The sequence below is a fragment of the Symphodus melops genome (genome assembly GCF_947650265.1).
Source record: "Symphodus melops genome assembly, chromosome: 1".
Lineage (NCBI taxonomy): Eukaryota > Metazoa > Chordata > Actinopteri > Labriformes > Labridae > Symphodus > Symphodus melops.
In genome coordinates, this window is record NC_136691.1 from 29,770,816 (window position 1) to 29,784,803 (window position 13,988).

The window sequence follows — 13,988 nt, forward strand, 5'->3', positions numbered from 1 at the left end:
TTCAGAGCTCCTGACTCTTTCTGTTCAGGTGTTAAAAAATGGTGAAATTGTGACTTCAACACACACGCGCACACACAATTCAGACTGCTTTAGGAACATGTAGTCCCAATTTCTGCAATTGGCTAATCAGTGCAAATAGTCACACACTTATTTTCTTGGGGTGGAGACATTTTCTCCTCCTCTTCAGGTGAAATCAGTGTCCTCGCTCCTCTTCATCATGTGTGTGAAGTGTGTTGTTGTAAATCCACTCTGATCCTGTATTTGATCATGTCTATAAACCCCTCTATTTCAGCCCTGCTCAGAACAGGCTGTTCTGTGTCTGTAGCTTTAAATATGTAAATGAGCTGTGTCTGGCCACGCCCCCTCTCTGGAAGGGCTCGGGTGTAGTCGCTGCTTTCTGGCTCCATGTCCTATTGTTTACGGTGAGAAGGCAGACTCATAGGGCAGAACAAACACCTAGCTGTGGGAGTGTCACCCACCTGGGGGAGGGGCTACTGCCCTTTGTGATGTCATGAAGGGAACATCTCCAAACGGCCTGTTTGAGCACTGACCTACAGACCCAGCCTGCTTTGGCTGTCAAACTATAACTGTCTAAAGAAACGCTACCCGAGTTCAAAGTTTAGCATCCATCTCTAGCAGGTGCACCGTGTAGATTTATTCACTGTCATGGTCCAGCACGGCCCAACGGGAATTTTCCTGTTTTTCCAGTTTAGCCACTCCGGATGTTTGCACGTTACACAAGACTCAATGTGACAACGTGCTCACTGAACACAATCTGTGAGGGAGTTCCAGCTCTGTTAGTGAAACCAGCACCATCTTTTAGTGGTTTAAAAAGCTTTGAAAAGATGCCGAACCATCTCCATGTTCAAGAGGAAAAAAGCAAACATGTCAGGCTTCGGCTTTCTTTTCAACAAGCTGCTGCAGGAGGCAAAGACACGTGCAAAGGTACTCAACCAACACACACATGTACTTCACATTAATAAAGTGAATCATCCGCAGACCACAGCTGGCCATCCTAACAGACCATGATATTGAAAAAAAAATCTGCCCTTATCTGCTAATTTACTTTGGCACAAGGTCATACAGTGATCTTATTTGATTTTTTTCTGGGTTTTGTTTAAAGAAGGATCAGGAAGTGGAATTACATAGAGTGAAACATATGCATTCAACAAGTCTTAAAAGCAGACACCACTCTCTCTCTCTCGAAGCACCTGCAGAGTTGTTTTTTTCACAAGAGGGTGTTAAACGCAGAAAGAAAGAAACAGGCAGTGCAGGCTGGGCTGTGACTCAGTACTGTTTCAAAGTAAAAGCCTTCTAGTGCCTTATGCTTTGAATGGTAACAATTTATGCTTCTAAGAAAAAAAATCACTGTGGTCCATTTCCCCTCATTCTAATGTGTTTATAGCTTGTATTTAAAGAGGAGTATTTCCTGGTGGACTGGTTGTAAGAAGTGGAATGAAAAGCAGCGCTCACCTGGAGAGGGACGTAGATGAATCCTAAGTGAGTGAAATGTGAGGAGCCTGGATGAATGGCCCTCAGAAGAAGGGGGAAAAAATCGTCCTCGTCCTGTCAGTAAATAATGAAACAGAGGTTTTGTGGTTTGCCGTTAACGCCTGTCAGGTCCTTAATGCAGCGTCAGTATGTATTTGTATTTATAAATAAATGAGGCGATATCTGCGAGCTAATTCAGACTGTCAACTTGAGCTGCACGTACGTGCTTCATCCTCCAAGCGTTCCCACCCTGCAGCTGCTGTCCAGTCCGTTACACATCGATGTCCAGCAGGTCCGAGTCACTTATTATTCCAGTCTACGAGACTCAGACCGTCATTAATCATTTCTGCTACCAGGGAGCACATTAAATAAAACCATCCATGTACACACATGGATCTCCTGCTGATGTCACCAAGCACCTTGAACTCTCAAAATGTCTTTTTTTTTTTTTTGAACCAATATGTTTATTAATATTTCAAGCTTCACAGTAAAAAAAAATACATTTACAGAATTCTGCTTTCAAAAAGTTTCACATTTATCCATTGTATAGAAAAGAAAAGAAAAATTGATAAAAAACATACACAAACAGAAATGAACATGAAACCTCTCGATAAGTATGCTTACGTATATGATGACAATGGAGGACCATAATCACATCAACATCAGGTATATGTGCAGAAATATCCCCTATCCACCTTTCTAACTCAAACATCTCATTACCCTGTAGAGAAAGTCCAAAACAGGTGATCGCTGGAGACCACCTTCTTTCAAATAAGTCCATCACTGTTATTTTTTACATCGTGTCTACCTTGATGAGTCGTTCTTTCCATTGCTCAATAGTAGTGGCTGAAGCCAAGACACAGTTATCAGCTTTGTTGCTACCACTGCAAGGATTCTGAACAGGTACAGTTTGTCTTTACACCCAAAGTCGTAGGGAAGCACACTGAAAACAGCAGGTCCCTTCTTTGGTTCACCTGCAAAATGTTACAAATTTCTGCTCTAATCCCAAAATCCTACTACTTTAGGACAATCCCAAAAAACTTGTGTGTGTGTGATCGCCTATTTGCCCAGATTTCCTCCAACAAAGGTCGTAGTCGTAGTCAAATTTGAAAATAATCGAAGGGGTTTTAAAAAATCGGAGATTGACTTTCCAGATAAATTCTTTCCATGTTGGTCAATTTATCTTTATTTGTCCATCTTCACATATTTGTTCCCAGATATGATCTTCAATCACTACATTCATTTCCAGTTCCCACGTCTCCTTCATCTCAAGAGTGCCCACAGAAAACATTGTGAGCAGACCTGTTTACAAATGTGATACGATTTTTTTCACATTTTTCATGATTAGATCTCGTTTCCACAAAAGATTTCTTGTCATCGACCTGATTTTATATCAGAATATTGATCAATACAGATAACTGGACCTTATCGAGTCCTCATCGCCAAATGATGATTTTTAATACTCCTTAAAGAAAGTTTAACAAACTACAATTTTAAAGACATTTTAATGATGAGTTGAATATCACTCCTTTATTTTTAGCAGTCTATGTCTAAAAGTTTACAGACAGTAAATTATCTGCTCTATATATGACAGGAACATTATTTTGGTTGATTTTAACTTTAATATAGACAATCAGACTATTTTGCCTCCGAATTTTTAATTAACTGTATAAATTGTCACTCAGCCCGCTCACAATAGAAACCAAACATTAGATCTTGTTATAACCTTTGACCTGCTCTGTTGTGGGCTTCTCTCACCATTTCTGTCTTTTTCCTTTTAAATGATTTAAAGCAACACAGAACAGACTGTGAGGAAACACGATCTTACAACTGAAGTGGCAACACAACGCTCGACAAAGTGGCACCACGAAGGCTGAAACGATCACTAGAAAGCCAACACGTCTCATTCAATTCATGAGAAACTTTATTTATTATGACCTGAGCAAATTAACAAGCAAGACGGGCTCAATAAAGATAATAACAGCAATCCAAAAATCAGCTTCTCAACCATTAATCAATCAACCCTCCACTCTGTCTGCAGACTCATCATATGAAGATCAAGCAGATTTTTATTAGATCAAATCTGTCCCAATATCAGCTGAGAAATTTTAACACTCAAGACTTTTTTAAAATGTGGAAACACTGGAAAGATTTGTCCTGCTGCTTGGCAAAGATCCCATCCCAACAGCATTTAAAAAAAATAAAAAAATAATGGATTTTTTAAACTCCGGCCTTCTTAACATTTTTCACTTTTCTCCCTTACTTTTAAAAACTGCAATAGTTGAGTAAACTTCTATATAGAAATAATCGAGATGTTTTTATACCAGATAACTACAGACCAGCCATTTTTAAGTACAATTTTAGAAAAACTTGTTTTTAATCAGTTTAATGATTTTATAAACTCCGAATGTTTCAATCTGGTTTCAAGAAAAGATCACAACACAGAGACATCACGGGTCAAAACAAGATACACTAGAAAACATGATTCACAATGAGGAAACACAGGAGGTCAAAAACGTATTAAAACTAAACGAGATAAAATGAGATTCAGTTGAAAGGTTTGAAAACTTTTTACACCGTGTTCTGCCCTCAGGTCTCCAGATAAACTGTTTAAGTCAAAGAAGCCGTCCCATAGGTTTAGAGTTAGAGTTAGCTGAATGTTTTAGTAGCTGCAACTGAGAAACATTGTTTGTTTGTGTGACTGAGAGCAGAGTGACTGACCTGAGGTCTGACATGGATAAGACAGTGCCCTCTGTTTATGGTGCAGCCTTTGATAGACCACACAGTTCTTTCAAACAGACTCTGTCATGTTGTTAGCGTCTCTGTTTTTAACTGGTTTATGGATGAAATGTTTCCAGTCACACATCTGGGATTGAAGACATTTTATCATCTAAGTCCAGAGCCTCAGATTCACGCTTTTACCACCTGCACAATCGATTGCTGCAACACACTTCACTCTGGTCTTCAGAAAAAAACAATATGTCTCAGTTGCAGCTTCTAAAACATTATGGGGGGGGTCAAACAAATGTTTTTTTCGTACGCCAGTTTAGCGGCTATGCTGCGTCTGAGACTTGTAGGAACGCGCTGTAGCCTGCTGTGTTTATTTAGTTTATACTTGTAAGAAACACATGGCTACATATCAGCATTGAAGACATCAGCCTGGTATGTCTTAAGCGAGGGTAAACAATGTGTAAACAATGTGTAAACAATGTGTCATGGTTTGGTTTGGTTTAGCTTTTATTTTTTTTATTTATTCCCTCGTGTTTTTCCTTGTTACTGTGTTTCCTGCCTCTCTGGTTTCCCTCCTGTGTTGATTGTTTCCCTCGTGTGTTTTAATGTTTCATAGTCTTCAGTGTGTCTCCCTGTGTCCTCCTACGTTACCTGTTAGTTTATTTCCTGTCTTGTGTTTTAAGTCTGGTCTTTAGTGGTCTGGTTTTGGTTGTGTTGTCAGTGTTGAGTTTTACTTTGTACTTGTGTTCTTCGTTCCTTGTGTTTCCCTCCTGTCTGATGATCCTGATCGTCCTCACCTGTCTCGTTAGTCTCACCTGCGTCTGATTACCTCTATCTCTATCTATCCTCTGTCTATTTAGTCTCTGTGTTTACCCTGAGTCTCTTGTTGATTGTCGTGGCCTGTTGTTTCTTCTTTGTTTCTCCTCGTGGATTTTTGGATTTTCTTTGTTTCTTCTCCTCCCTGTTTCCTACCCGCAAACGTGACACAATGCAGTCATGGGGGAAAGAGTGTTTTCTGCAGCGAGTAGTCTTTCTAAAGCTACTGTACAGACATTTACAACCGTTCTCTGCTGGTCTCCTGCCTTTTTGGTTAAACACGTTGATGTTGAATACAGCAAAATAAAACTGCACTGGCAGTGTTCTTTTCATAGGTGCACTTGTGGAAACTTTGCAGCAAGAAGAACATCTGCTGCAAGAAGATGTTAAAGGCAGAGGCGGAGCTAGAGGGGAGGCTGGAGTAGCACTGGACCCCCCTGAAATGTGATTGGACCCCCCCCCCCAGATGTTTGACATCTGGAGAGTTGTCAATCTCGTTGCTGGATGATTTGAATGAACAAGCGGCTGCGAAAGATAAGAAGGATAAAGTCATGGACAGTGTCTGAAGTAAATCCCTTTTGTGCTCAGATAGATCGTTTTGCTGCACGGGTCTCAAGCTCACGTTAAGCAGCAGCCAGAATTACATTTGTAACGTTGGAGGTTAATGTGGAGCAGCTCAGGACATATTTACATGTTTCTCTGATGATTTTAAAGGAACCTAGCAGACAAATAGTTAAGCTAAGTTAGCCGTTTGATGCTCTGTTGGTTTAAATGAGATGTAACGTGAAGAGGGGTGGGGGTGGTTTATCCTTCATGTCCTTTATTATGTCTCTATGCTGATGTTTGTATACATTATATATAACTGAAAATAAAGTACATTGAAAATGTAAGGTGAAGATGGTAGCGAGCCTGTCAACTAGCAATAAAATGTTGAATAGTGAACTGACATGCTTGAAGTGGGGATTTAATAACATTGTGCTGGTGATGCTACGAGTAACAGGACTGGCTTATTTTTTTATCGAGTCAGTCGAGGATGAAAAGACGAGATGCATGACTTCTTTTTAAAGAGAAGCAGCCATACAGAGCTCATCAGCAGCTCCCATCCAGGGATCATCAGCAGGTCAGAGCATCTACAGAAGCAGTCACATGCTCAGTTCAGTATTCTAGTTGAACATTAGATATTTTTGTTGTGTTGTTTGGATTGCACTTATATTTTTATTCAATGTAGTTCCACGACACGGAGGCCTCGGATTCAGCTGAGTATGTTGGAGAGTCTGAAGAGCCGGACTTGGAGCCAGCTGTATCCAGCACTGCTTTTGCTTGTCAAAGAGGACCAGGTGGTTTGGTCTACTTACCTGAAACTTACTCACTAGCTGCAGTTATCACCCAATCATCTTCTGGATCCCTTAACTGTGTTTCTATGATCCTTTATTTGTATTCCAGATATTTCAAGATGCAAAGAAGAAGAGGGTCCAGTTCAGCTGTGTCTGACATAATTCCCCAGAACTCGGCATGAATCAAGGTAAAAAATGATTTTGTAAATAAATAAGATGCAAATTAAACTGAAATGATAAACAAATCTCACCTCCTGTGTGCTTAGTATGTACATTTCAACATTAAGAGACTCAGATTGCAATTCACTGATTGAGGAACAAATTCATAGTCATAGTCTGTGGACCCCCTGAAATAACCTTGGCCACCCTAAGGATAAAAGTCTAGTTCTGCCACTGATTACAGGTAATTTAAATAATTGGTGATCATTATCTGCTACCCTTACTCACTTACCTTGTCAGATTGTAAAGGCTACAAGAAGAATACAGCAGCTGGAAGTAGTGAGCCTGAATGTGTTCTACCTGCAGAATGCATTCATAATAAGAGCAGACTATGGACGCCTACAGCTAATACACCAGTAAGGTGTGCAGACTGACCATTAGTATTTTTAACTCTGATGAATAAAGAATTGTACCCATTACTCTGCTTCATCTTTATAACTGTAATGTTTGAAAGAAAAGACTGAAATCAATGTACATGGAATTAGTATTGTATGACACACAAGTCATACGAAACACGTTGCCAACGGACATGAAGGCGCCCGACCTCCTTTTCTGTGCATCAGAAAACGGCTGAGACACGAGGCACACTTCAAAGAACTCAAGGAGGTTTTTAGAAACCATATCAGTGGGTGTCTTGTGAAAAGGACCAGGAAAGTCCAATCTTTATAAATAATGATAGAAAAAATGTAACAACAATCATTAACAGAAATGTAATATACATTACCGTTCAAAAGTTTGGGGTCACTGAGAAATGTTCTTATTTTTGAAAGAAAAGCACTTTTTTTTTTCCAGTGGAGACAACATTAAACGAATCAGAAATACGCTCTATACATTGTTAATGTGGTAAATGACTATTCTAGCTGCATATGTCCGGTTTTTAATGAAATATCTACGTGTAGAAAATTAAGATTAAATGTTAGAAGGCTAACATTGCTGAAAAAAAGGAAAAGTAGACCAGAGACGACGTGCAGTACAGAAAAGAAAAGGGGGAACGAATGAACAAAGCCGAGGATCTAAAAAAACCAAACCTGCTGCAATAAATACAAAATAAAACAAATGAGGAGCTGCTGAAAACGGTTTAGCTGGTTAGAGAAGCTATAAAACTGACCTTCCTTTGAGCTAGTTGAGTATCTGGAGCTTCACATCTGTGGGTAAACTCTCAAAATGGCCATAAAAAGAGAACTTTCATGTGAAACTCGACAGTCTATTCTTGTTCTTAGAAATGAAGTCTATTCCATGAGAGAAAGTGCAGAGAAACTGAAGATTTCCTCCAACAGTGTGTACCACTCCCTTCAGAGAACAGCACCAACAGGCGTAGAAAGAGAAGGGGGAGGCCCAGCTGCACTACTGAGCAAGAAGACAAGTACATAAGAGTCTCTAGTCTGAGAAATAGACACCTCACAGGTCCTCAATCGACAGCTTCATTATCGTACTCACAAAACACCAGTGTCAATGTTTACAGTGAAGGTGACTCCGGGATGCTGCCTTCAGGGCAGAGTGGCAAAGAAAAAGCCATATCTGAGACTGGCCAATGAAAGGAAATGATTAATATCGGCAAAAGCACACAGACAGGGGATAGAGGAAGATCTGAAAGAAGTGTTATGGACAGATGAATCTAAGTTTGAGGTGTTTGGATCACACAGAAGAACAACTGAAAAGATGCTGGAAGAGTCCCTGACACCATCTGTTAAGCATGGTGGAGGTCATGTGACGGTCTGGGGTTGCTGGTAAAGTGGGAGATCTGTACAAGGTAAAAGGGATTTTCAATAAGGAAGGCTATCACTCTGTTTTACAGCACCCTGCCATACCCTGTGGACAGAGCTTGACTGGAGCCAGTTTCATCCTACAACAGGAAAATGACCCAAAGCAAACCTTCAAACTATGTAAGCACTATTTAGGGAAGAAGCAAGCAGCTGATATTCTATCTATTATGGAGTGGCCAACGCAGTCACCAGATCTCAACCCTATTGAGCTGTTGTGGGAGCTGCTTGACCGTAAGTTACACAAGAAGTACCCAACAAGCCAATCCAACTTGTGGGAGGAGCTCCTGGAAGCATGGGGTGAAATGTCTCCAGATTATCTCAGTAAATTAACAGTCGGAGTGCCAAAGGTCTGCAGAGCTGTCATTACTGCACATGGAGCATTCTTCGTCGAAAGCAAAGTTTGAGGGAGAAAATTATTTCAAATAATCATTATTTCTAACATTGTCAATGTCTTTGTTGTTCTATTCATTTTGCTCAACTCATTTGATAAAAAAAATAGTTTTATCATGGGAAATTTTATATATATATATATATATATATTTAGATAACATCAGTAAAGTTACTCCCGTTACATCAGCTGAGCCACTCAAGTCTGTGACAGAGTCAGGAGGATCTTTTGTGGTGTCGGGCACTTCTGTGAGCTGGGTCGTCTTCTTCCTCCTCCGGTTCCAAGCCCGGTCTCTGTCGAGGCCTCGTCTCTGGAGGTTTCTGTGAGCCTTTATATAAAGCCTTTGCTACTTCAGCCTTTGGCGGCAGTAGCTCAGTCTGTAGGGACTTGGGTTGGGAACCGGAGGGTCACTGGTTCAAGTACCGGCATGGACCAAGTCCAGTAATTGGTTTGGTAACTGGAGAGGTGCTAGTCCACCTCCGGAGCACTACCTGAGCAAGGCACCTCACTTTGAGACCTCTCCATTAATGCATGTCACTAGGATCCTGTTTGTGCACGAGTGTGTATCTCGGCCTCTGTGTGTGTTCATTAGACAGAGTGTAAAACTGAATTTCCCCTTGTGGGATTAATAAATTATAAAGGCAGACATGATGTATTATTTGTTATGTCAACTTATAAACATAATGAAAATGTTTGTCAACATACCCATGCTCTTGTAGTGAGGTTACACCTCACAGGTGGGTCTGTGTGGCCACATGAGCACCTGTCACCTGTCCAGATGTGCCTGAAGAACTAAAGAATTAAAATGTAATGCCGGCTTTTAATAATGAAATAAATACACAACAAACGCATATAAAGAGCTATAACGCCAATGAGCAGGCTTTTTTAAAAATCTGAGCTCATATTGGCAAAACAATGTTTATAATATGTAAAATGTAAACAAATCTGTCAAATTATTAGTGCTATAATTAATGGTTTCTTAATCAGTGTAATGTACAGACGGCGGAAGAGCATTTCCCAAACATGATAAAGTCTGTAATCCCACGGTATGAATAACACAGCTGTAACTTTTGATGCAGGCCTGAAGCTAACGCTATTGACCATGCTATGTTTAGGGTGTTAACAAACTACTTTACATTAGCTTACAGCGCTAACACGGTGCTAACAAGGAGCTAACGGTTGCTGTCCTTCACATCAAAAGAAAAACTCTGGAAACAGTCGGGCTGAAGTGTTGTCTTGTCTCGTTGGCTCACTCTAGAAGTATTTTCCAGCTCGGGGACGGGGGAGGGGGAGGGGACATTGCTATTAAAAATTAAATCCAGCCACTTTCTTCTTGTTTCTTGAGAAGCTGGAGTTCGAAGCAACGCCACATGCTGGTTTCTGCCACCTATAACCGAGCAAGTACCAGTAGCCATCACTTCTTCACAACGGGGAAAACAATGGAGTATTTTCACAAAAGTTTTCATCAGGTTGGGGGCGGAGTCAGTGGGGTCCATGGGAGGAGTTACCAGCGGAAGGGAGGTACTTTCCGTCTGGTGACATCAACGGATGAGAAGATTTCAAACGTGAGTGTTTTTCTCTGTGCTGAAAGACTTTTACAAACCCCCCCAAAAATGACTGGATTGGTTTATTTCACATTTTGTGTGTATGTGCTGAAAAACGCTGCAACAGTCGATTTTTCAAAATATGTCCCCTTTAACATCAAAAAAATGACTGAGAGCTTCAGAAGATGTCCCGCATTTAGAACTGACCTTTAATACACTCCGTAGAGTACATTAACAAAAAACTAAATGACAGCATTACAGAACAATAACAGACAGGTTTTCATTGCAGGTCACAAACAAAAGGTGTTCTCGAACATCTGTTTGAACATCAGAAACATCACTGACATCTGGAGCAGTCTTTCTGTTTATACATTCAAATCAATCACAAAGAAATGAGAAGATTACAGCTCATTGTGAATCAAACATCCTTTGTCTATGCAACTTGAGCCGGCATGCTTCAATTATCAATTCAGCACGACTTGTAAAGAGCTGCCATCAACAGCGAGCTTTAATATATAAAGAACAAGCTAAGTAAGCAAACAGAGTACAAACAAATGGACTCATGGATTACAGTGATGATGCTGCACATGTTGACAAGGGCACTAAACAGGAACACAGTCAAGTAACACCTGCGCAGAAACACAATAAAGAATAGCACTTCATCACGTGTACGGTGGCCTGGAGGTGTTAATGCAGTTGTTGTGACTTTCTGCTATTTGTTTCTTTTGCTTTGCGTCTTCGACTCTGCATCGGTTTTTGGTTGTTTGCATTAGACGTTTGTAAGGGTGTTTCTGAATGTGCTGCGTGTTTTTTGAACTGCTAATTTGTACATAGTCTGTGCGTTAGTCTCGTTGGCAAGATCACACTTACAGAGACAAGACCAAGACCAGACCAAGACCAGACCATAGATATCACTGTAAAATGGAATTACTTTGAGCGTAATATGGGAAGGTTGCAGATGTAACCGTGTGGTAAATATCTAATTATGAATGAACTGAAGTTCATTCTCTTCTACAGGAGGCCATTCCTTCTAATAACAGCAATGACAAGAAAAACAGCCAGTCAGCGGTGGTCTTGATTTAGAATCCAGACTCTGCCCAGTCTGAAAAGCGAGACAAGGCCAAGACCTTAAAAAATGGTCTCTGAGACTGGTCTTAAGACCAGGACTGATTTAATGTACTAAAACACTTCTGTCTGCACCACTGGCTCCATTGCTGGAGCGTGAACGCACCTACAATAACAAGAATACAACATGTTGCTTTGTCTTTCTGGTTCATTCGTTTTGCCGTGATTTTTGTCAAGCGATGAAAAACACACTTGCGAGTCTGTGAATTGTGTTTTATTCTTAAATTGACCGGACCCTCGTTTCTTTGTCTGACTTCCTGTCCTGGTCGTTTTATTCTCTCCAGCTTCACGCGAGCCTGAAGTCAAAAATAGGCTTGCAGCGTATTTAAAACAGAGCAGAGCTTAGTGGTCAGACCTGATGGATCACAGCATGCATGTTTTAGAAAACTGGCAGTACATGTATGAGGTTTCAGCTGTTGCTGAGCCTATGCACCCTCCAGCCAGCGTTCAGATAGAACCCAGTTTATCATATCCAAATCTTTGGGTGAGGTGTAAAGACATTTTTAAAGATGTACTCTTGAGGTTAAACATGCTTTCTAACAGCTTTTTGTTCCTCCACTCTGTGGACACACTGTCTTCACGTCACAGGTGAAACAAAAAAACACCTTAAAGTTCAATCTGTCTGCAAAACATGATGTTGAGACACGTCGACATGTTGCAGGTCACCAGCATGTCTCTGGAGTCTTTATTCCAGTGGGTAACTGTGTGAGTGATACAAAGCAAGGGCGTGGATCATCAACCGTTCTTCACAACACATTTGTTCATAGATCCGACTTACAAACTGTTCAATACGATTCCCCAATGTTTGGTTGTTTGCTGAGAAGAGAAGCTATGAACACTCAGAGACACTCTAACAAACATTTGAGTGCTGACCAGCTTGTGCTAAATGACACTGCATTTAAATTAAATTTAAAGTTGTGTTATATGAATAAATTAGTTTATACTTTTACAATCATTAAGAGTCTTATAAAGAATGATGATGTCTCCCTTGAGCACCAGCATGAACCCAAAACAGATCCCTCTGTCCCAGCTGTCTGAGGCACAGCCGCTGTGAATACCTCTCAATTTACTGCATTGTTGTGTTAGCATGCTAATGTTAGCGCTCTTTCGTTAGCTTGGAGCTTCATATTGAACATGAATTAACACAGAATGAGCCTGATCTAAAAACTCTTACATGGCCTCCCAATAATCAGTGAGTATGTTCTTCTTCTTCTTGACTCAAACAGCTTTTATACACAAGGGGAGGAGCCGGCCGTCCCGTCCATGTAAACACAGCTCTGACAACAACACAGCCAGCAGGACTCCAGCTTGTCCCCCAGTCAGGACTCAGAGAGACATTTACAAAGGACACACTGAATCTCTGATATATTTTTGAGTTGCAATGTGGCCTTTAGTGTTGATAACATTAATTACATTTATTTCACCCCATGCGTCTTCTTTGTGTTCCTGCGTCTGTGTTCATCTCACTGTTAAATAAAACAGTTTTTTTATGCTGCCGTCTTCCTGCAGTAGTACCTCCACTTTACTTTTTGGGAACAACAGGCATACACACAAGGAGATAAGAACACATTTGAGAAGCAGGCAGTGATGTACGCACACCTTGGTGAACCTGAAGGAGAGTCTTGTTAAGAACATGTTGGTGAATGAGGCCCCTGGTGTTTTGAAATGTGCAGTTGATCTACATGGTCAGCAGAAAACGGATGTTCCTCCTCGACCTTCTTTAAATGTGTAATGCCACTGTATCCTGACATCACTGACAAATGACCACACCACCTGTGTGCCAACAAGGAGAGTTGCAGAAATAAGACCTGAGGTTGCAAACCATGTTTTCAGGCTAGTTTTCCTGTACACAAAGACTCTTTTATACACAATATAATCAACAGTTTGAAACAGTCCAACATAAAAGGAGAAAGGTCAAGTAGCTCTTACAAGAGATGGACCAATGAAAACATCAACACTTAAAAGAGGTAGAAGCTTCAGTTCTTTGTCATCATGTTTTCCTATTTTTTAAAGTTCCTTTCTCACGTTAATGGATGTACAAGCTTTCATCCAGAAACATTTTACAACCTTCAACCATTCAACACACGGAGTAGTCAGTCCTACCTGGAGTTGCTGTGCATGCCTCACATTCCCCTTTTTCCTACATGGAATTCATTCCTTTATTTGTATTCAAACAACCAGGAGCCAAAGACCAATGTGAATAAGCCACATCATGGGTTGATAAGCTGAACTTCAGGCTGTGCTCGTCTCTGAAACGCTGCAGTCGTTTTAAGTCTTCTTAAAAGAACTTGCATAGTCCACAGTGGGTAGTTCATGGACGGCTGGGAGATCCCACTGCTGGCTCCAGAGTTTAGTCAAGTATCATACTTGTTTTTGCCAATAAATCAACCAGCAAGAGTCTTGCTTTTAATAGATGACTCTTAGTAGTATTTTCTTGTTCTTGTTCTCTGCTGGAGTTATGAGGGCCCGAAACAGTGACCTGTCCAGCGACAGCAGTTTAACATGGTGGATCACCCGCAAAAGGTTTTGGACACCTAACATTCATTTTCCTGCATTCTGATCAGTTTTTATGCACCAG